The sequence below is a fragment of the Pan paniscus genome, chromosome 16, assembly GCF_029289425.2.
Source record: "Pan paniscus chromosome 16, NHGRI_mPanPan1-v2.0_pri, whole genome shotgun sequence".
Lineage (NCBI taxonomy): Eukaryota > Metazoa > Chordata > Mammalia > Primates > Hominidae > Pan > Pan paniscus.
This window is the reverse complement of record NC_073265.2, coordinates 27063143-27086629: the sequence shown is the minus strand read 5'-3', so window position 1 is coordinate 27086629 and position 23487 is coordinate 27063143. Positions and strand designations below refer to the sequence as shown.

The 23487-nt window shown below is 37.8% G+C and overlaps 1 long non-coding RNA gene across 6 annotated transcripts in view; it reads left to right on the top strand.

Annotated features, from left to right (window-relative positions):
• Positions 1-23487, top strand: part of LOC117976009 (uncharacterized) — a 516634-nt gene that overhangs the window by 216903 nt on the left and 276244 nt on the right. For 4 of the 6 annotated variants that reach the window (XR_010109900.1, XR_008621239.2, XR_010109897.1 and 1 more), the window contains one exon: positions 15640-17494. This is a non-coding gene — a long non-coding RNA (uncharacterized LOC117976009). Of the gene's footprint in view, positions 1-15639; positions 18792-23487 lie in introns of those variants that run through there. The other 2 variants (XR_010109901.1, XR_010109899.1) reach the window with 2 other exon arrangements.

Below are 23487 nucleotides of genomic sequence, written 5' to 3'. Positions count from 1 at the left end.
TTGGCTAAGAATCCTAAGGCTTGTACAATCCTGGGGTAGAGTTGAGATTAGAATTCAAAATTTAGAGATTCTTGTTTCTAAATCTGCGGTTGAATTACATTCATTACTTTTCCTCCTCTTCCATCTATATTTTTCATCTCCCCTTCCCCATTTTTCCCTTATTTCGTCTTCTTCTTTGGCTGTCTATAGACCTTTTGCTTATTTGGATAATGTTTGTGCCCTGTATTTCCCGGCCTCCTTGGAGTTGGGCAGAGTTTATGACTATTTCTGGCTACTGGAATGTGGATAGAAAGGAAGTATGTCACTTCCGGGTTAAAGACCTGAGAAGCCCTCCTGCACCCCTCTAGCTGCTTCTTCTATTACCATGGCAATTGAAGAGGGGCCTTAGCGGTGATGATAGGACTAATACTTTGAAGCTGACCATGAGGAGATGCCCTGAAAAGGCACACATGCCTGCAGTAGACTTTCCATTAGCAACACATTAATTTTTGTTTGGTTAAACATTTGAGGTTTTGGAATTGTTTGTTACCACAGGATAATCTAGTTTATTTTGACTAAAATAGATTAAGGGTGACTCTTTATTCAGAATTTTATATTCAATGAAAATACAGTACATTTATTCAGAATTTTATATTCATGAAAATACAGTACATTTTATTGTTCCCATCTTGACCCTTCATTCTAACCGTTGCCCTCTTATATGGGGTCTCTGTGAGTATCCAAATTCATATAACGTGTGCGTTTTTTTTCTTCTGCCCTCAATGATTTTTTTTTAGTAACATTCTTATATATTGCCTAAACTTGACATCTCCCTGAGTGTAATAAAAAAAACAGGAAATACTGACACGTGCAAAAAAATGTTAAATCCCAATATTTCTTCCATTTATTTGAAGAAAAGATGTCCTGGCAATTGTGGGATTTACAAATGTCCAATTCTGGAGAAAGGGTTCAAAAAAGAAGAAAATGAAAAGATTTCAAAATGTCTATTTCTTTTATACCCCTGTAAAAATAAAGACATATTGCTTTATCCGTGGCCCATTAGGTCACTGAAATTTGGAATGCATGACTGTGGTTTTTAATTGATCTTTAATTTGAATGCATCTGAGAAGTAGTCTAGGAATTGCTGGGCCCTAAATATAATTTTCCAAATATCTGAATTTCTGGCACTGAAGTTGCACTAACTTTAAGAGCTTATAAAATTGGCTGATGCAATACAAAGGATAGCTCAAACTTTCCCAAGTTTAAATTCCTCCTAGGGGGTAATACTCTCTCAGGGATAATATATTCCTAAGCAACTTACGTAAGTCAAGAAAAGGCCTGTTTTTATTTGTGACCCAGGCTTTTGTATGTTTATGTGTGTGCATTTACCTGGGTATAATCTTGATTTACATGGTATTCCCTAGAATGGTCTCATGACCAAATGACATTTGAATATCCCTAGAATAAAAGCTTTCAGTGACTCCTGAATTAAATCTAAAACCCTTTGTCTCTGTGCTTTTCTTTTTTTCTTTTTTTCTTTTTTTTTTTTGAGATGGAGTCTCACTCTGTTGCCCAGGCTGGAGTGCAGTGGCGCAATCTTGGCTCACTGCAAGCTCCGCCTCCCAGGTTCATGCCATTCTCCTGCCTCAGCCTCCTGAGTAGCTGGGACTACAGACGCCCGCCACCATACCGGGCTAATTTTTGTATTTTTAGTAGAGACGGGGTTTCACTGTGTTAGCCAGGATGGTCTTGATCTCCTGACCTCATGATCTGCTGACCTCGGCCTCCCAAATTGCTGGGATTATAGGCATGAGCCACCATGCCTAGCCACGTTTTTCTATAATATAGTCTTTCTCTGTGCAAACTGCTTTCATTAGATACATTCTGTGATCTACTTGACGAGCTCATTCTGATCTTACAGCCTTTGTTCATATTGTTTAGTAACTTGGAATTATCTTTCTTCTTCCTTCACTCCTGTCTATGAATTATCCATTCTTTAAGAGCTAGCTCCAAGCCTAACTCTTCCACTAAGCTTCTTTTATTACTAAAGGCAACAAATTTCTAGCAGCTGCCCTTGGTACTGAATTATGCCTTAAATATGTTATCCAATAAATAATAAATTTCATGTGGGTGGTCCAAAGGATGGGGGTGGAGATGGAAAAATTGTTTACATATGGGTCCAGGAAATGGACCCATATGAAAACTGAGGGATGACCGATCAGTCAGGAAGGAGAAGACACAAGAAAATGAGTGTATCAGTCCGTTATTGCCTGGCTGCAAATACCTGTTATGGGCTAATTTATAAAGAAAGGAGGTTTAATTGTTTCACATTTCTGCAGGTTGTACAGGAAGCATGTTACTGACATCATTTTGGTTTCTGGGGAGGCCTCAGGAAACTTACAATCAGGATGGAAGGCAAAGGGGGAGTGGGCAGGTCACATGGCCAGAGCAGGAGCAACAGAGAGAGTGCGGAGGTGCCACAAACTTTTAAACAACCAGATCTCTTGTGAGAACTCACTGTTGCAAGGACAGTACCAAGGGGATGGTACTAATCATTGATAAGAAATCTTCCCCCATGATCCAATTCAGTTCCCACCAGGCCCCATCTTGAGGATTACAATTGAACATGAGATTTGTGTGGGGACACAGATTCAAACCATTTTTGAGTGTTTTTGAGTGAGAGTTGATAATGAATAAACCAAAAAACAGTTATATATGGGCATAATGGGGCTAATTTCCTTATTGCTCAGTGTCTGCTGGGATGTTCCTTTTCCTTGTAGTTTAGCCTCCCTCATGGAACTAAAAGTGAGCATCTCAAGAGATTGTTGACCAAGTTTCTAACTCCCTCTAATAAGGCCAGACTAAGGTTTTCTTAGGTTCTCTTTGTAATGAAAAGCTATGTTGCCATTAGTTGAGAATATAGTTAGAATGGGTGGAAGGCTTCCATATGTTCTGCCATAGTGTAGGTATCACCCATTCCACAAACAATAGGCCTCTCTGTTGCTGAGGAAATTAGTCAGGATTCTTAGTTGCGAGTAACAGAAACACAACCCAAACTAATTTAAACAAATGGGAATTTATTGGCTCATCAAACAAAGGATTCCTGTGGCTAATTTTTCAAAAGAAGGAAGGTTCTGTTGTGAACATACCAATACATTTCCACTAAATCAAAAGCACAGTATGTCCCACAACAAATGTTCTGGCTTCCCCTCTCTAATCACTAGGACAGAACCTAGAGCTGTAGTGTACAAAAATGTTCTCTTCCAGGCTGGGTACAGCAGGGAGTGCTAGGATTCAGGGATGAATGGGCGGAAAGTGTATAGGGAAGGAAGATGCTGGAGTAGATAAATTCCCTGGCTCAGAAACTCATGTTCAAGTTGATGAGCTCTAGTGGTGTAAATGTGACAGGCTATTGTCCAAATGACTTCCCCTAGCATGTGAACCTTGCTAGATGTAAACCTGAAATCCGTAGGACTCACCAGAAGAAAACCTGCCCAGTCCTGTTGTGTAGATTGTGGCTTTTCCATGTGTTCTGGATTTAAAATGAGGGTGGTGGATGAGAGCAGGAAACCTGTGCGTGTGTGCATGTCTGTGTGTATGTTATGTGTGTGTGATATCCATGATTTCAATAAAATGGTGTATTTTAAGTGGAGCCATGATTGGTTGGATTAAGACAACTTTGATTTGAGGAGGTACTTGTGAGAAGGAAGAAAGCTGCATCTGAGATGCTTTTGCAATGCACAGTTTACACTTGTCCTCTGGTATTGATCTGGGATTCGTGGTGTGCAAGAAAGGAGTGGTTCTTGTTCTGAAGTGCTCGCCCAAACTGGGATATAAGCAGGGCTTCCTAGTTAAAGCTGACCATAGGAGCAGTAAATTTCATACAGGCATGGGAGAATCCAAAGAGCCTGAATTTCCTCCACTGTAGCCATCAGAAGTCCCTCACTATCTCCACGTGGTCACAAGGGCTTATCTCTTCTAGCTTGTAGAGAAACCCTGTCTTCCTTTGTAGAGTCAGGAATGGATCTCTCTCTCTCTTTTCTAAGTTTTGCAGGACATTGATATACAAATGGACTAAAGGTGGGCTCTGTATATAGCTCCTAGGTTGTTACTTCTTCACAGCAGGCGAGGACTGTTAGCTTAAACCCCGTGGTGCCAAACTCAATCCTTACATACCCAGTTGCTTTAAATATATTCCAAATAAGCATGTTTTAAGCCATTTAGAGTCTGTCTGCTTTACCTACACCACAAAACTACACCTAATACCTGCCATCCATAGATAAGATCACCCTTGTAGCTATAAATGACCTCAAATCATGGCTGCTTTTCATAGGTCTCTAGCCCAGAGACTGCTAGACACATAAGCCCCATCTCTGATTCCTTGCTCCCCTGGAAGTTCTCTTGCCCTCTTTTGCCTTCTGGGTGTTAATCCCATGCTGCTATTTCTGTCAGGTATTCTACTCATCCTGGAAGGAGAAGGAGCTTCTTCTCTCATGCGACTCTGTCCCAATACTGGCCAATAAAACTTACTGTTCAGTACTGACATCTTGTAGTTCTGTCTTTTCCTTAATCAGTCCTGAAATCCCTGAACTCACCATAGACACCCCTACATTTTCTCCAGGAATAGTCAGAAGTGATATTAGAAGTATTTACCAACTTTTAGACCCTGAGTCCTTCCAATTAGAATGGATGTCTGACCACTCAAAATAGACACCATCTATAAACAACTGATACAGCTGTTCTGATTGATTATCAGCCCTGCATAAAAGTGTTTGCGGATGGGGCTTCAGCTGGTTGGCTCAAATACATCTTTAATTAGATTGGATGCCACCAGACATCCAAATGGATTGGGTTTATTTGCTTTTTTATTTGTTCAAGAATGTTCTAAGGGCTTGCAATATGCCGTGTGCTGTCCTGAAGCTCTGCCAACCAGTGCCAATTGTAGCCGTCAGAACACTGTCTAGTACATGTGATTGAGACTTCATAGGTCTGGCTGGGCTGGCATGCATGTGACATTCTCTGGGTAGAGGATCCTACAGGGACTGTGGCCTTCAGAGCTGGGCCTTGTGGGCAAGGTGGGGTTGAAACAATGGTTCTGGATCCCTAGAATACACACGAGCTCTCAGCCAAGTTGTGAACATACAGGCCCACCAAACTACCTAGGAAGCCTGAAGATGCTTAGGTTCCAAAGTTTGACCAGAGAATCTCTAGATGATGACTTTAGACTTCTAGAATCACTTCTGTGCCTTATGATAGATTTTCCCCCCATTCTAGATAGTTTAACTCTTCTAGGGGCAACTTGTGAAAATATAGCATGATAAAACTCCTTGTCTGGGAGTTTCCTGGTTTAAACAGTTGCCACGCTAACATTGGAGGCATAAGTCTACTATAAATTGACTTCAGATATTGGAGCATTTGGGCTGGATTAAAGGTGAATAGCACCTTTGGCTTAAATACACCTGCCATTCCTGGGATCCAGTTGAATCTAGGATCTTCCATTAGGTGGTGTTGTGGACTGAATTTTGTCCCACTAAATCCATATGTTGAAGAGATCTACCTCTAATGTGACTGTGGAGACATGACCTTTAAAGAAGTGAATAAGGTTAAGTGAGGGCATAATGGTGTAAGCCTATTTCAATTGGACTGGTATCCCTATAAGAAGAGGTAGAATCACCAAGGATATGTGAGTACAGAGGAGAAAAGGCCATGTTTGAGGACACAGAATAGAAGGTGACTGTTTGCAAGCTAAGGAGAGAGATCTCATAGAAAGTGAATGTGCTGGCCCCTTGATCTTGCACTTCCAACCATAGTTATTTTCACCATAACTATGATAAAATACATTTATGTTGTTTAAGCCCCACCAATATGTAGTATTTTGTTATGGCACCCCTAGCAGATTAATACAGGTGGGTGGTCAGCAGAAGGGCCATATTTACAACACATATGAGAAATAGATATAAGAAACTTCTGAAGTATGAAACTAATGGAGATACATAATAGTTTAGGGAGCCATCACTTAAAATAGCCTATATGTTAGGTTATCGGGATGTAAAGAACAGTTATCCCATGGAAACACAAGAATAAAGGACCTTATGGATGTGGTCCTGTCTTCATGGAAGCTGTAGAGTTCCAGCAGTAGGTTGCACGGTATTATTTTTTTCATTTCAAATTTTATTATAAAGGATACATGTGCAGGTTTGTTACATGGGGAGATTTTGTGATGCTGAGGATTAGGGTCCCAATGATTCTGTCATCCAGGGCATAAACATAGTATCCAACAGGTGGGTCTTCAACTCCTGTCCTCCTCCTCCCTCCCCTGTCTAGTGATCCCCAGTGTCTATCGTTCCCATCTTTACAGTCATGGGTATTCAGTGTTTAGCTCCTGCTTATCAGTGAGAACATGGAATATTTGGTTTTCTATTTTTATGTTAGGTCACTTAGAATAATGGCCTCTACCTCCCTCCATGCAAAGGGCATGATCTCATCCCTTTTTATGGCTGAATAGTAGTCCATGGTATATATGTACCATATTTTCTTTATCTAATCCACTGTTGATGGGAACTTAGGTTGATTTCATGTCTTCGCTATTGTGAATAGCACTGCAATGAATATATGGATGCATGTGTCTTTTTGATAGAATACATTCTTTTCCTTTGGGTATATACCCAGTAGTGGGATTGCTGGGTCTAATGGTAGTTCTATTTTAAGTTCCTTGAGAAACTTCCAAACTGTTTTCCACAGTGACTGGACTAGTTTGCATTTCCACAACAGTATATAAGCATTCCTTTTTCTCCCAACCTCACCAGCATCTGTTATTTTTTCACTTTTTAATAATAGCCATTCTGACTGGTGCAAAATAATATCTCATTGTGGTTTAGATTTGCATTTCTCTAATGATTAGTGATGTTGAGCATTTTTTCGTATGTTAGTTGGCTGCTTGTATGTCTTCTTTTGAGAATTGCCTGTTCATGTCTGTTGCCTATTTTTAAAATTAGATTGCTTTTTGCTTGTTGATTTGTTTAAATTCCTTGTAGATTCTGGATTTTAGACTTTTTTTTTTTTTTTGAAAGACTCTCACTTTGTCACCCAGGCTGGAGTGCAGTGGCACAATCTCGGCTCACTGTGACCCCCACCTCCTGGGTTCAAGAGATACTCCTGCCTCAGCTTCCCGAGTAGCTGGGACTACAGGCACAGGCCATCATGCCTGCCTAATTTTTGTATTTTTAATAGATAGGGAGTTTCACCATGTTGGCCAGGTTGATTTCAAACTCCTGACCTTGGGTGATCCGCCTGCCTCAGCCTCCAAAGTGCTGGGATTACAAGAGTTAGCCAATGCACCCAGCCTAGACCTTTGTTAGATACACAGTTTGGAAATATTTTCTCCCATTCTGTAGGCAGTCTTTACTCTGTTGATAATTTATTTTGTTGGGGCACATGGTCTTTAGTGCTCCATCACCAATGTGACTAAACTTGACTTTGGTATGTGTCTTTCTGGCAAACTTTAAAATCCTTATTATTTTCGGTAATCTGCATATATTTTCTCTTTTCTATATGTTCCATTAAACTTCAGCTGGCAATGTGGGGCCATTTAATGTGTCTGATTTTTCCTCAACTTCTGCTCCCATCAATCACTAGCCTATTTGTTCCATAATTCAAAATATTTAGATTTCTTTAGAGTTCTGGCTACTCTTTGAGTTGCAGGGACCTGCACTAGAGAATTCTCTGGCCCTATCGCCTCTCACTGGAAGTGGATAGAGCAGAACCACAACTCTTTGTTACCTGAGGGCTAACAAGTGGGTTGTATTTGGGAAGGTAATCTAGCCTCAGTCTGTTGGCATCATCCATATCTCCTAAGGGAAAAAGACTATAGCCCAAGAACACACCTTTGGATCACTCAAAAATGTAATAATTTGATTTTACACCAGGATAAGATACTACTATTGATTCAGGCCCATATGTACAAAAGGCAGAGTATGAATGAATATATGGATATAAAACTAAGATCCAGGAACTATGTCTTACTCCTCACCACCCCTCTGCAAGATGTTGTGAAAGCTATTCTTCATTAGGTAGCATGGCACTGTTTAGACATTGGAGGAGCTAAAAGTCTGAATATAACCAATGGGTTCAAGCATTATTTAGTCTTGCAAAGGGTTCAAGCATTACTTAATCTTGCATTCATTGCCCTCCTACAAGGGTATAAGTTATGCTCCCTGGAGGCACAGCTTCATTAAGGCCCAGCCCCTTGGAGCCACTGTGGAAGGTTGATTTTTTGGAGTGCCAGGCATGCATCAAGCACTTCATTACATTTAGGGCATGTTCAGAAGATCAGAAATACTTCTTATCTTGACTTAACTAGGAACTGAGCAGCTTGTGAAACTGGCCAAATAAATTAGAAATTGAGGCAGCCCATCCTGGTTTTCTAAAAATTGTTTAGGTGTACTTATTGGAGGTATGGCCAGATGTGGCACTGTACCTTGTTGGCAAGGTTAAGTCATGTGTACTTACAGCAGTCAACCTCACCAAGGTGTTCCCCAGGTGTCTCGAGAGGGATCTGTTTTCACTACGAAGAGGTCATCTCTCATCAATGAATGAAAAGTTCTCATCGCATTCCTGAGAACTAGAACATTCAGCACACTCACATGCTTTTACATTCCATTAACTTTCATGTGCCTCAAGGATGATGGGCTGATGGGATAAAATCTAGTTCCCAACTGTGGGATTGAGTTATAATCAGAATGCACAAGAAAAAATGCAGGAGTTAGAAGAAATGGGGGCCAGTTGGGCTCTCTACTGACTTATCTGTCCAAGGGAATGCCCAGAAGAGGAGAGAGTAGAATCAGGATCCAAAAATTGAGATAAAGATTAGAAGCAGGTTAGTGTAAACAAGCTGGAAGATCTGCGCAGCAGAGGGCTTGGAGAATGATCAACAGTAATAGGTAGGCTGAGACCAGCACCTAATAAGAGGGTGAAGCAGTATACTTCTGGAGAAAAATATGTGCAAGTTAACAGGTTTCTGGAACATTTTACATATGGCCAGCACTAATGGTGGGCCAGGGCCAGGGCCAGGTAATTAAAGAGACATAGCTGAAAGAAACCACATCCATTTTATTCCCTCGGAAATCTCATTAGACTTATAGTTAGCTACATAATTGAACAGTTATTTCATATCTAAACTCTTTCAAATTGGTTTTCTATCCTCACAACATATGACGCAATCCACTGAAAACATAATGGGTTGTGTAGGAATGTTTCTTGATTGACTGATGAATAGAGTCCCTTATTTAGAGAGATTTCCATGTAATTGAACCACTGTCTATTCATTTTTTGTTTGCAAATATTTTTCCAAGGGAGTATTCAATCTCTTTCTCATATACATCCACGTTATGTCTCTCATGCATGTTTTGTTGCCTGCTTCATAATACAAATAAATTTCTCACTTGCCTCTTCTGCCTAGAGTGGGACAGTAGGTGATATTTCTGGTACTGAATTACCCATTGATGCATCTGCCTGGACCTGGAGATGGAGAGTGAAATATGAAGACTACTGCTGGAGGGAAGCTATTTAATTTTGGGTTGTGGCCACAGCAGAACATGACATGGGGCAACACTAGGAAAGCAGCATGGGATGAATTTGTTTGTCATATTGTATTTTTGAAAGATTGACTCATAAATTTCACTTTAGCCATTAACAACATGCAGCCATTACTCAAACTATTTATCAGTTGCCAAAAAATTAATGTATCCTGGTGGCTCAAACCTTGAATAATTGTGGGAGAACCTGAGGAGAGATGGGAAAAAATTCCCCCATAATTGTGAGAGGGTTTGTTTTTTGTCCTTTCCTTCCTTCAGCAGTAGGAATACACCCACATTTCTAGTATCAGGACCTCCCTGATTCAGTCCTTTGAAAGGTCCTAAACTACTCTCCTTATTTTTGTGTTAAAAGCTGTCATGGGTTCAGTTAAAGCATAATTTTGCATGTATAGGGTTTGAGGGGGTGGGGAACAACTGCATGATTGCAGCTCATCTTTATGATTTCTGGCCAGTTGTTTCTTTTTTTAAGGACTGATTAATGGCCAGGTGTCATCTGACTATTCCTAAACCTCTGATGGCTAGCAGAGGTGGTGAAACAGCTATTCCCAAACTCCAGAAACTGGCTTCCCATGGCTCTAAGAGCTGGGCAGAAATTCAACTTTGGGGAAGATGATCTCTTGGTTCTGCAAGAGGTAGTTTTGAAGAACTCTCTCATTTTAGCCAGAAAGCTCTCATTCATAAACTTGATATTGACCGTTGTTGACATTGTTGAAAAAAACGGAAAGGCCTTCAGAACGGGATGTTGGCTCCTGTTAAAAAATTTGAAGGGTGGTCTCATGGTTCTTGCAAGAGATTTTTTTAAATGAAGAAATTTGGGATTTCTTTTGGTGGGTGTGGTGACAGGAGTTTGTGGGTTCTGGGACTCAGGGGGAGAAAAATATGGGAGAGAACTCTGTGTTAGAAAGCAGATCCCTAAAACAGGGTGGAAGGCCAGAGGATCAGGGAGAAGAATGGTCAGGAGGATTTCTCTGTGACAGAACTGCAGGTCAGCTAAAGGGGAAATGAACTAGTTTGAGAAAAATATTCTTAAGACAATGGACTGTCTTGCAGTCTACTGTTTTGTTGAACGATCCTTCCTTGCATATCAGAAAGCAACTGATATACTTTGGGTGCTATATCAGTCAGGGTTCTCCAGAGAAACAGACCCCCTCTCCCCGACCATCCACACACATTTTAAGGAAATTAGCTCATGTAATTGTAGAGGCTTGCAAGTTTGAAGTTTGTAGGACAAGCTGGTAGGTTAGCACCTTGACAGGAGTGGACATTGCAGTTTTTAGCCAGAAGTTCTCCAGGAAACCTCAGTTTTGCTTTTCAGGTCTTCCAGCGGATTGGATGAGGCCCATTCACATTACCAAGAGCAATCTTCTTTTCTTAAAGTCAACTGATTGTGAATATTAACCACACCTGTGACATACTTTTTATAGCATCACCTAGATTAGTGTTTGATTACATTACTGGGTACTAGAGCCTAGACAAGTTAATACATAAAACTAACTACCATAAGCATTAATATCCATGTTCAAATAGTTTATAGTGGTGATAGTTCTACGGCCCTCAGTTATGTTCCTGTCTCACCTTCATCTTTACAGGCCCTGTCTTTCCTCCCACTCTCCTCTTGGAGGTCCTACTCACATATTTTAAGAACTCTTGTTGAATGTTTTCTCTTTTGCATTTAGCATTCTTATTGCTGTTGGGAATATTACCCCAAATTCACTAGCACATTAGGTCCGTTTCTTCAGGAAATAGTCTACAATAACTCCTAGCCCTGATGGTTTCCTAAATTGTAACTGATAGCTTAGTCCAAGTCCATTATTTATTCATTCATTTAATCCTTCATTTATCAACGATGATTTTTAGTACTGACTGTATATAAATATACTATAAGTCCTGATGCATATATAAGGATGAATAAGACATCTTTATATTCTTTTTGTTCCCTGCATTACTATTTAGCTGACCACAGAGAAACACATTTACTACTATTCTGCTCACTTTGAAAGCCTTTTAAATCTTCCTGCATTTTATCCCCATTGACTGGGTTTTCTATAACCTAAAAGATATCAGTATTGTCTGCAAGTATGAGGATTTTATTAGATACTCCCTCATCTAGATCATTTATAAACATGCCTTGGCTTTGATCCTTAGGAATTTTCAGCATTTAAACTTATCCATCTAAAGAAGAACTTATTTATTCCCACTCTTTGTAATTTATGTTAGCTTCTTACTTAGACCGGAATGTTCCTTCAAGCCCATTGTGACTTCTTTAAGTTAAATATTTACTGAAGTGTAACACACATACAGAAAAATAATCATGTGATGAATTTTCGCCAAGTGAACATACCCATGTGACCACTACCCAGTTCCAGAATTAGTTATCAGCACTCCCCCAAATCCTCCTCATCCCCTATCTTCATTGCACACCCCTGAAAGTAAACAGAAGCTTTCTGATATCATAATTAGTTGCTTTTGCCTCTTTTTAACTGCATATAAATGAAGTTATACAGAATGTGCATTTTTAGTCTTTTTTTGTCTCATAACACTATTTCTGAGAGACACAATGTTGCTACGGCCATGTTGTTTGGAGGAGCAGCCGTTGGTTCATCCTCAGTACTGTATAATATTACGCCATGTATCCATACACAATTTGTTTATCCATTCTACTGTTAATGAGCATTTGAGTTGTTTGCCTTTTGGCTATTTAGTGCTACTCTGGACATTTGGATGTGGACGTGCATGTGTTTCTGTCAGATATATACCTGGGAGTGGAATTGTTAAGTCATAGGGCGTATTCAGCTTTAGCAGAGATCGGCAAAAAATTTTCCAAACAGATACACGTGTTTATAAGCATTCCTGTTGTTTCATGTTCCTATCAACATTTAGTACAATCAGCTTCCAAATTTTACCCTTTTGTTATTGGGGTTTGAATCTCCTTTTCTTAATTAGTAATGATGTTGAATACTTTTAATAGGCTTACTGGCCATTTTGGTACTCTTTTTGAAATGCCCTTTTATTTTTGAGATGGAGTCCCACTCTGTTTCCCAGGCTGGAGTGCAGTGGTGTGATCTTGGCTCAATGCAACCTCTGCCTCCTGGGTTCAAGTGATTCTCCTTCCTCAGCCTCCCGAGTAGCTGGGATTACAGGTTTGTGCCACCACAACTGGCTAATTTTTGTATTTTGGGTAGAGATGGGGTTTAACCATGTTGGTCAGGCTTGTCTCAAACTCCTGACCTGGTGATCCCCCCGCCTTGGCCTCCCAAAGTGCTGGGATTACAGGCGTGAGCCACTGCACTGGGCCTTGAAATGCCTTTTTAAGTCTTTTGCCTTTTTACCCCCTATGGCTTTATTTTTTAAAATCAATTTGTTGGAGTTATTTATGTGTTATTGATACAAATTAGCTATCAGGTGTATATTGCAAATACTTCTCATGTTCTGTGACTTGCCTCTTCAAAATGGTGTCTTTTGATAAAGATAAATTCTTAATTTTAATGTCCAGTATATCAACTTTATATTTTATGATTAGCATTTTGTTTACTGTTTTTAAAAATAGTTTTCTTCCACAAGATATCCTATGTTTTCTTCTAAGGATTTATTGTTTTTACTTTTATATTTAAATCTACTGTTGACCTGGAATTGATTATTTTACATATAGTGTGAGTCTGGGACCAATTTTTTTTTTTCTGTAAGGACATCCAATTGACCTAACAGTACTTGAAAAACTAGGATTTCTCCATTGCCTTTAGTATAATATTTGTTAAGTAACCACATACATGTGAATCTGTTTTTGGACTTTTAAATTATGTCCATTGATCTATTTATAGTTCTTCGGGTCAATATTATTTAGATTGCTTGTACATTTCTCTCACTAATTCTTTCTACTTATTTTATCACTGCTGTAAGGAAATATAATTTTTCTGTGTTGATACTGAATGAGGGATTCTACTAAATTCAATTGTTAATTCTGTGTATATGTAGGTTCTTCTGGAATTTCTTGTTGTTTGTAAATAGTTACAGTTATATTTCTTCCTTTCCCTTTCTTATATCTTGCTTTTCTTATTTCCTGCTGGGATTTTCAGTAAAATGTCAAGAGAACTGACAAGAGCAGACATCTTCATTTCAGTTTCACTATTAGGAGGAAAGATTTCAATAGTTCATTATTATTATTACCTCTGCTGTAGGGTTTTTGTAGATACTCTTTATAAAACTTAAAAGTTCCATTTAGTGCTCGATATAATGTGTTATTAAAAAATGACAATTAAAACAGTGAGATACCACTACATACTTACTAAATATAAAAATCCAAAACAGTGACAACACCCAATGCTAGTGAGAACACTGAGCAACAGGAACTCTCAGTCATTTCTACTAGTAATGCAAAATGGTACAGTCACTTTGGAAGATAATTTGAGAGTTTCTTGGGAAGCTAAAAATACTCTTACCATATGATACAGTGATCACACTCCTTTGTATTTACCCAAATGAACTGAAAACTTATGTCCACACAAAAACCTGCACATGGATGTTTATAGCAGCTTTACTCATAATTGCCAAGACTTGAAAGTATCAAGATGTCCATCAGTAGGTGAATGGATAAATTGTGGTATATCCAGACAATGAAATATTATTTAGCGCTGAAAGGAAATCAGCTATGAACCCATGAAAAGACATGGAAGAAACTTAAATGCATATTTCTAAGTGAAATAAGCCAATCTGAAAAGGCTGCATGCTGCAGGGTTCCAACTACATGGAATAGGCAAAACCATGAGACAGTGGAAAGATCAGTGGTTAAGAATAATCATCAAAGGATCACAAATAATCAAATGTTGGGGCCAAGAGTGGTGGCTCACGCCTGTAATCCTAGCACTTTGGGAGGACGAGGCGGGCGGATCACCAGAGGTCAGGAGTTTGAGACCAACCTGGTCAACATAGTAAAACCCCGTCTCTACTAAAAATCCAAAAATTAGTTGGTTGTGGTGGTGTGTGCCTGTAATCCCAGCTACTTGGGAGGCTGAGGCAGGAGAATCACTTGAACCTGGGAGGCAGGGGTTGCAGTGAGCCAAGATCGTGCCACTGCACTCCAGCTTGGGTGACAGAGCAAGACTCTGTCTCTAAATAAATAAATGATCATCAAATGTTGACTTTTCCTACTTGATTAATATCCGCTTTTATCTTTGAGTTTAATTTACTGTTTTTTAGAGTTGTATATTGGACTCATTGATTTTAGCCTCTCCTCTTTTAAAAATATCCATTTTAAGTCTGTAAGTCTTCCTCTAAGCATAGCTTTAGATTTGTTTATACTTTTAGGGGAGTGAAACTATTTTGTATAATACTGTAATGGTGGGTATATGTCACTATATATATGTTCAAACTGATAAAATGTACAACAAGAGTAAACTCTAATGTAAACTATGAACTTTCGGTGATAATTATGTGTTCATGTAACTTTATTGGTTGTAACAAATGGTACCACTGTGGGATGTTGATAGTGGGGCAGGTTGTGCATTTCTGGAGGTAGGGGGAACATGAGAACTCTCAGTACTTTCTGCTCAATTTTTTTGTGAACCTAAAATTGCTCTAAAATATAAAGTCTATTAAGTGCATATTTAATATATAAAATATATGATTACATGTATAGTTATTTTTTGACATATATAAAGTTAGCTAGAACTCATCTGGTCATCTGGTTCTGGTGACAATTTTAATAGTAATTAAAATAAAATAGATTTTTCAATAGTAAGAAATGTTACCTTTTATTTCTTTCTATCTGATTTTAAAGTTAATGTGACTTTTTATTGTGAATGCATGATACATTTTATCAAATGTTTCTGTTGAGAAGATGCTATGGTTTGAACTTAGTTTTTCCCCATAAAAATTATGTCGAGGCTTTGTCCCTAATGTAACAGTGTTGAGAGGTGATGAGACCTGTAAGAGGCATTTGCGATCCACCTGCATGAAGGGATTAATGCAGTTTTGCGGTAGTGAGTGAGTTCTTGCTCTTTCAAGACTTGATTAGTTACTATGAAAGTGAGTTGTTATGTGAGGCTGCCTCTCGTGTTTGGTCTCCTTGCAGATGTCCAGTTCCCCTTCCACTTCCGCCATGTTATGATACAGCATGAGGCCCTCACCCAGAAGCTGACCAAAAGCAGCTGCCTGATCTTGGACTTCCTGCCTCCAGAACTGTGAGCTAAATAAACCTCTTTTCTTTATAAATTACCTGGTATCAAATATACTGTTATAGCAATAGAAAAAAGACTAAACAAAGAATATTTTTTTCTCTTTTATTCTTCACTAATATAGGTTAACTACGTTGATTTTTTTTTAATGTGAACTAATCGAACATCTCTGGAATAAACCCCACTTGGTCATGACATAGTTGTTTTAAATCTCACTGGATTCAATTTGATTCAATATACAAATTTTGTATATTTTTTTACGTTTACATTTATTATTGAAAGTGGTCTATAGTTTTCTTTTCTTGTAATGTCCTTGCCATATTTTTCTGTCAAGGTTATTCTGTGCTGATAACATGAGTTGATAAGTGTTATCTCTTCTGGAAGTGTTTGTGCAAGTTTGGTAGGATTTTATTTTTAAATGTTTGATAGAATTCACTAGCAAAGCCCAGGGTTTTGTTTGTAGGTATGTCTTTAATTGGTGATTTAATTTTGTTTTTTAGATACAGAAATTTTATATATTTTTCTTTCTTTCTGTGTCATTCTTGGTAAGTGTATTTTTTTCTGGAAGTTTGTCCATTTTATCCAAATTGTCCAATTTATTAACAGACAGTAGTTCAGAATATTATTTATATCTTTTTAAATATCCAATATAGTATGGATATGTGTCCCTGCCCAAATCTCATAGTGAATTATAATCCCCAGTATTGGAGGTAGGGCCTGGTGGGAGGTGATTGGATCATGGGGGTTGATTTCTCATGAATGGTTTAACACCATCCCTGTGGTGCTGTTCTTGCTGTAGTGAGTGACTTCTTGTGAGATCTGACTGTTTAAAACTGTGACACCTCACTCCCTCTCTCTCACTCCTACATTCATCATGTGACATGCAAGCTCCCGCTTTACCTTCTGCCATGATTGTAAGCTTCCAGAGCCCTCCTCAGAAGCAGATGCTGATGTTATGCTTCCTGTACAGCCTTTAGAACCATGAGCCAATTAAACCTCTTTCCTTATAAATTACCCAGTCTCAGTTATTTATTTATAGCAATGCAAGAATGGCCTAATACAATATCCTAGAATCTAGTAGTAGGATCCCTTTTTGAATATCTGACATTGCTAAATATGGCATTCTCTTTGTTCTTGATCAGTCTTATTAGAGGACTTATCTTTTTGTTATCTTCTTAAATAATCAAAATTTTAAGGTTTTTCTGTATTTTATGTTTATTTTCGACCTCATTAATATCTGCTTTCAGCTTTGGGTTTAATTTACTGTTCTTTTTTAGAGTTGTATACTTAGCTCATTGATTTTAGCCACTTTTCTTTTAAAAATATACATTTTATGGCTATACATTTTCCTCTAAGCATAGCTTTAGCTTCGTCCCAAATTAATTCAGTTCAAATAATTTTCTAATTTCCATTGCTATTTCTTCTTTGACCATGAGTTACATAAAAGTATGCTGCTTTAATTTATAAATACTTGAGAATTTTATAGTATTTTTTTGCTATTGATTTCTAGCTTTATTCCCTTCATTTTTTTTCCTTATTAAGTTACAATGAAATGTTTGCTTGTTTTGTCCCCTCAGTCTCCCAGATGTCTGTGTCTCTTTCAGTGTTTCCTGCATTTCCTATGCTTTCTATTCTCCATTCTACTGCCCTATCTTCCAATTCATTAATTTACTCTAATCTACTTTTAAATCTATCTATTGAATTCTTATTTTCAATTATTATATTTTATAGTTCCAGAATTTCAATTATCTATCTATCTATCTATCTATCTATCTATCTATCTATCTATCTATTCTTTTTGAGACAGAATCTTGCTCTGTCGCCCAGGCTGGAGTGCAGTGGTGCAATCTCGGCTCACTGCAGCCTCCACCTCCTGGGTTCAAGTGATTCTCCTGCCTCAGCCTCCTGAGTAGCTGGGACTACAGGCACGCACCACCATGCCTAGCTAATTTTTGTATTTTTAGTAGAGACAGGGTTTCACTATGTTGACCAAGATGGTCTCGATCTCCTGACTTTGTGACCTGCCTGTCTCAGCCTCCCAAAGTGCTGGGATTACAGGAGTGAGCCACCGCGCCCAGCCTCAATTATATTATTTTTGTAGTTTCTAGTTCTTGGTCATAATTTCTATTTTGTTATCTACTTTCCTGACAAAATTAATCACAGTTACTTAAAAATTCTTGTTTGTTAACATTTGAGTTACCTATGGGTCTATTTTTATTGTCTGTTTTTCTTCCTTCTTCATTTTATTTCTTAGCATGCTCATTAATTTTTGATGAAATACTGAACATTTCATGTAAAAACTTTTAGAGACTCTGGGTGCAAACCCAGTGCAAAGTGCTGAGCTTACTTTTTTGGTAGTCCCTTTTTTCTGAGATATAGCCCTTTATGATCCCAGTTGTTTTCTCCCTAGTCCCATGAAATTGCCAAAAGTTCTGCTGGTTTCTCTGGTACCAAGCAGTGGATCTTCTACCTGACTTCTTGTCCTCTTTCTGGGCCTAGAGTTGGCAAACTCCCTAAGAAGAAAAGAAGAAGCAGGCAGATGACGAATTTATATCAGTGAGCTTTTCTTCTCTCCAGGATGATGTCTCTTCAAGTTCTGGTTGCCTTATCACATGTTTGATCTTAGCTGGAAGTGAAAGCCTTTTATTTTATTGATATAACCTTTGCATTAGAATGTTGAATAATATCTAGAAAGATTATTTGTCCTGTAATTGTTTAATTCTAATGAAGTTATTTATAAATGCATATTCAAAAGCACAGATATTGGAATTTGGCTCCTCTAGCAATAATTTCAATACTTTATGGATGTTTCCTTACCCTTAGTCATAAAAGAAAGGTAGATAAAAAGCACAATTTGTTCAACCATTTACACAGAAAAAGAAGACATAATGCTATTAACATAGGGATAATTTCATGTTTCCATAGCAATTTGCTACGAATAAAATCCTAGCTTTTATGTTTATTTCTTACAACACTTATTGGGAAAGAAGTTAGATGAATTCTGGAATTAGGGTAGAAGATTGTTATGGGGCCAAATTAAAAATTAGTAGGAGAGTTTTCTCTCTTGGCACCAGGACTTTTTCACTGTAAAATAATTTTTAAAAAGTTTTTGCAAGGCAGTATCTCCTGGAGGAAAATTCTTAGACATAGAACGTGACAATAGATGGTCACAGGAAATCCTTTCTGGTTGTGTCACTCTAGGAAAGTCCCTATCCTCTGTGACCCTCAGTGCCATCATGTATAAAATGGAGAGAATAGATCCTGCTCTTCTTATCTCATGGGATTTTTGTGAAGACTGAAAGAGATCATGTGCGCAAATGTAGTCTAAAACAACCTGTGTATACATAGGTGGCATAACAGTTTCTTAGACTCAGATATTTAAAGTTCAAGTGGTTCCTCTGCTCTGAACCCTTGATTTGAAATTGTTTATCTGTATATTCTATATTCGGGTGTACTAGATTGTTGCTTCTCTAAATGCAAAGGTTAAACCAAAATCTGCTCTGCACCCAAATTTCACAATTAAATCCAAGCTAAACAGAGCATTCTGTCTGCTTCCTGCTGTCTTATTACTCCTGATATCTCCCCAGTTACAGCTAACAGTTTATATCTATAATCCTTTTAACCTCTCCTCAGCCTCATTTTACATCCCTGTGTGTCCCTGCCATAGTTTATTATCCTCCTCCTGTTTGGATTAAAGGTGTTAAACTGCAAGGGCTTCTTTGAAACCCGGTTAAGACACTATTCTCAGCCCCAGCTAATAGTACTCAATTATATTTGCATGGTAAAGTTTTTTCTCTACTGCTTCCCCCAACTGAAAGATCACAAGCACAAAACAGGGAGTAGCCCTTGGCATTCCTATCACCTACTCTGTTTTCTTTTTCTTCTTATCTAGACACACTTTTGCTTGTACAGGGCTGGTTTTCTTTTCCCTGCTCCCTAGACGATTTTGGCCCGTTTTCAACTCTCATTCTTTTTGTGGCATTGGGAGTAGTTAGTCATTTGTACATCAGTGAGAAGAGGGATTTAGTGAATAGGAAGACCATAGACTTTCCTCTTGGTCCTTCCTTCCTTGACAAAGTAAATCCCACTGAAAAACAGCATTAATAGAGCATGACGGTTTGAAGAATAGAGCCCTAACTGTTGACATTTCTGTTGTCAAGCTAGGTATTATGCTGTGATAAAGAAAAGACACATTTTTTAAAAAGACAATCTCCATGGCATTAGGTTTATTAGTGCAGTATCATTGTCATTGTTCTCGATTCCCCAATACACTTAAGGACCTATCAATATTTCCATTAAAAAATCCCATTTGCTGTCATTTAAAAGTAGCCTGGCTATGTCAGATCATTTAAACTGAAATTATAGATCAATTATTTTTAGGTTTATTATTGAACGTCAAGGGTGGTTAAATTCACTGAATTTGTAGGGGTTGGATAGTCTCCGTTCTGGAAGAAAATGGTCAGTGTAAAGACAGGACATTTTGCAGGTCCTAGGGAGAAGATAAGACATTTAACTTAACATGAATCACTGTTAGTTATCCATGTGTATCAATGAAAGAATAGGTTTACTTATTGGGATCAGAAATGTAAATGACCCCAAATAATCTTAGTTCTTCATTTAAGAGATATGAAAGCTAATTGCTCACTAGATATAATAAAAAGAGGTCAGCACCCTCTGGCCTCAGCGGTGATACAGCCATCTATTGAGCACTCACATGGCACATGTCATGTTAGGTAATAAGCACAGTAACCGAACAAGTTAGGCCTATAGTAGTTTACAGATGAGGAAACTGAGATTCCAATAAGTTAAAAAAAACTTTCCAAATTAAGCAGCTAATAGGTTTGATGCCAAAGCCCTTAATTTTCTTTTGTACCACTGAAACACGTAAAGTGATTTTTCTACTACCACCTGGCCATGGTTTCTCTATCCTGTTTGGCAACTGGGGATAGGCTGTCCACATTGAAAAGTGCTTCCTGCTTCCACCTGAATGGTCATTGATATGTGGATAAAATGAGAAAGAGATCATATTTTTTAAGATCCCATAGTTTTCTTTTATCTCATTCATTAATTTGGCCGAAACACTTTTTTTACTGCCACCCACAATGTCTGCAAGTGTTCCTTTTATCATCTAACCTAAAATAGATATTGTTACTTTTTTTGTATTTTTGCCAGTATGATTCTTTTACAGTGATGTCCCTTGTCAAACACTGACCTCACCACTAGTGAATTTCACTATCATTTCAGCATATCCTTGTAGGTCCTTTGAATCGCTGCTTTGTGAATTGTCTGTTCACATCCTTTATCTTACGTTTTCCCTGATTTCTTTGCCTTTTATCTTATTTTGGTTATATTTTAATTTAACAATTGTTGGAAAATAGATTGGGCTTTTGGATATATGTTAATTAAGCACAGATATGCCAGGTGTCACTAAATCAGCCCATACATTGGAGTGGTAAATCTTGAGAAAATTGGGAAATTCTTGTACATCTTTTTCTAACATACTCTGAAAAAGTGGGATTCTCAGCATTGAGATAAGCCTTTTCTCTTCTAAAAATTACAAGAGGGGCTTGCTATAGTGTCTACTCTATGGATTTTTAAAGTTGCTTGTGGTAGGTATCTACATACAAATTATAGCTTAAGCATCAGCTGTGATAAAACTGGCATGATACTTATTCAAGTCAATCATATTACTTTTTCACATCACAGTGATACTATTTAAAGCCAATTAAATGGAATTCAAATCAGGATTTTTTTTCATTGAAAAGCACATGTGTGTTCATTGAAGACTATTTTCTTGCTAAATTGGATGTTTTACCTTTGAGCTATTGAAATCTTTTTTTTTTTAATCTTGTAAATAGAGGAACATTCTTCTGGTATTCCAACACTAAAATAAAATGTATGCTTGCTTTAAAAAATATAATCTTCAAGCTGAGAGCAAGTAGGGTTAATTTCAGAGACTGTTACTTAAGGTGGATAGTTTTATCCATATGGGTATAAATATAAAGTTTGTTACCATTGTATTTGAAGACTTTTTGGAAAAATATGCTTTTAACATAAGACACTAATACTGAATGTCGACTGGAGACCTTTTATTTCTTGTTCTAGGTTCAAATATATTTGGGGAACTTGATTTCCTTCATGTGGATTTTGTGTTTCTCAGTAAATAAAGATCAGATTGAGTTTCTTGTTTTCTGTAGGACTATTTGAGTTATGATTTCTTAGCATGGAATTTCATCCTTTCCAGTGTGTTTACAGACCCCTTGAATAACAATCACCAATAAAAAATAAAAGACGGTGGCTGATATAGTATATGCCTGCTGTTTACCAGATACTATGCTAAGCATTTAACATGGATTATTCTATTTAATCCTCACACGGGATACAGGTAGTCTTTTTATCACTGAATTTCCAGGACATTCAGGCCTTGGGGAAGTTAAGTAACTTGCCCAAAGTCACACAACTGGTAAGTGTTAGTGCTCTGGGTTTTTTTGTTTGCTTGTTTTTCAGGTACAATACACTCTTAGGGAAAGCTTTATTGTAAACGAGAGGGAACTTAAATCCTCACCAAATTATCTTCTTGATAACTTTGTTAATAATTTGAACTCATTATCACTAATTTTACCTTATATTGAGGCTCCATGAACGCTCCCACCTGGAGAAGAAAGATCAGCTCTGCCACTTTTCTGCTTGTTCACTTGTGCGTGTATTATTTTCTTAAATCCTTGATGTATATGCAGGAAAATTTTTAACTGCTCTCATGTTTTGAAGGTTAATTTATTTAGTAGTAGGTAATATTCAGAAGTCTACAAATCCAGAAATAGTGACCTGCCTGGAATTCATCTTAATTGCTGAAGGCGGACTCCTGTGTGAGGACCCCACTAGACCTGCAAGAGAGCACTTCTCTTCCCTCCACATGCTTCTGCAACTCAAGGTGACTTGTGGTTACCTGGTTTCATAGGCACTAAGGGAGAGAGCTGGTAGTAATTATTTGTTAAATATTTTATTTTTTCCCTTAATTTTGTGAAACATACATATGCAGTAAAGTGCATAAAATGGAAATGTAAAATTGATGAATAACTACAAAATATAAGCTGTGTAATAAACACTGTGGTCAAAAAGTAGAATAATGGCAGCTCTCCAGGATCACTTCTGCTCTTGAACTCTAGGCCTCAAGTGATCCACCCTCATTGGCCTCCCAAAGTGCTGGGATTACAGGAATGAGCCCCTCACTGCACCTGGCCTTCAGAATCCCTTCTATTACTACCTCTCCCTTACCCCTAGAGGTAATCACTATCCCGGCTTTCATGGTAATTGATTGCTTGCTTTTCTGTTTAGTTTTATCACCTATGTATATATCTATAATCAATGAGGTTGGGTTAGTGTCTTTTTGAACCTTATATAAAAAGCATCATACACTGTAAACTCTTGCTTAAATTAAGCTTGTTATATGTCTTGCTTTTCTCTCTTAATGTTAAGTTTGTAAAATTCATCCATGTTGTATGTGTAGCTGAACGTTTTCTGTAATTTGTGCTGTATAGTATAAAATTATAGCTTAGACTTTCTGTAAAACATATGTGCACTTCAAAGTTGTGAATACAATATTAGGTATAAGGACTTAGAGGTGAATCCATGCCAGTGAGATGCCCCACAGCTTAAATTTATTTAGCTTCATAGTAAAACTGCTTTTTGTCTTGGGTAATATAGCCAGAAGTTGAATTGCTCAGTTCTAAGGTTTGCATATATTC